The sequence below is a fragment of the Propithecus coquereli genome, unplaced genomic scaffold, assembly GCF_000956105.1.
Source record: "Propithecus coquereli isolate 6110/MARCELLA unplaced genomic scaffold, Pcoq_1.0 Scaffold299, whole genome shotgun sequence".
NCBI classification, from domain to species: domain Eukaryota; kingdom Metazoa; phylum Chordata; class Mammalia; order Primates; family Indriidae; genus Propithecus; species Propithecus coquereli.
In genome coordinates, this window is record NW_012148607.1 from 1561810 (window position 1) to 1563032 (window position 1223).

General features: G+C 35.3%; 1 protein-coding gene across 1 annotated transcript in view; it reads left to right on the forward strand.

The window, feature by feature from the left end:
- PIK3R3 (phosphoinositide-3-kinase, regulatory subunit 3 (gamma)) overlaps window positions 1-1223 on the forward strand; it is a 133671-nt gene that overhangs the window by 69923 nt on the left and 62525 nt on the right. The window lies entirely within an intron of this gene.

Consider the following 1223-nt stretch of genomic DNA (forward strand, 5'->3'; position numbering starts at 1 on the left):
TCAGCACTGCATTGCTCACCCAATGCAAGAACTACTTTGTCAAGGGATTGAAAAGATGCCTAATGTACCCTAACTGGCTTTTCTCTCAATATGGTCATCTTGACCTATTTAAAATCTATGTGATTTGGAATTTTTTTACCTTTGTATATAATATCATAAACTGGAGACATATAGATACAAATCTGCTTATCTCAATGCAATTAGGAGGTTATTAGAAGATAAATTTTTATTCGCTTTTGTCTAGTATATTCTACAATCCACACAGGGGATGGGGAGCAACTATCAGAGAAGGCAAGACATTTAGATTGAAGATTCAGGTTAGTTTACTTGGGCTAAATTTTGAGTGTACTCATGATTTTAGGAACAATGAATTATCTTGAAAATTTATCCTTTTGGATTGTAAAGTCCATACGTATAGAGACTGTGCCTGTCTATTTCACTGCTATATTGACAGCTTCTAGAACATAGTAGGTACTCAGTAAATATTTCTTTGATGTATATATGGAGTAATCATAGAGAAGAATGTAGAAATAGGCCAGTATTGCATTTAGTTCAGATCTTATAGTTCATTTATGATTGTGTTCTTTTAGCAACTTCATGTAGGAACTGCTTTGTAATAATTTCATTTTTCTTTTATTTCTGGAGATGAGAAAAGCAAGATACAAGGAGGCTGTGGGCAGCGCTTTGTGATAGATATGAAATGGTCATTGTATCTTTGTTGGTGGTAGAGCTATCAGAGAACTATCATTATCTATAAATAGCAGCTTCCCCATGCAACCTGGTCAACTCAACTCAATATAGAGTTCTTGTAGTGAAGGGATATAGAAAACAAGAAGTCTCCATGACTCTTTTTGGTGATTAAGGTGTAACCCATCTGCTGATGCAAGGAAGCAGATTGGTTCTTGTTTGGGCCCTGCTAGTCCTGGCAGTCACTAAAAACTAGATTAGAGAAACTGAATGTTTGAACTTAGTTTTCCCATAGGGGATCCATTGCACCTTTTTCTGGGTTTCCATTACACTTTACTTTTACCTTTATTATATAGTGTTTACCTCATTTTGCTGAGTATTATGGTTAGGTGTTTCTGTGTATTGTTCCCTCTAGATTTGTTCTTTTGAATGCTGGGAATACCTGGTCTTTGTACCTTTCATAGCTATGGCACAGTGCTTCGTATAGCACAAGTTTAAACTGTTAATCCTTAGAAAATGTAATAACACACATAAAG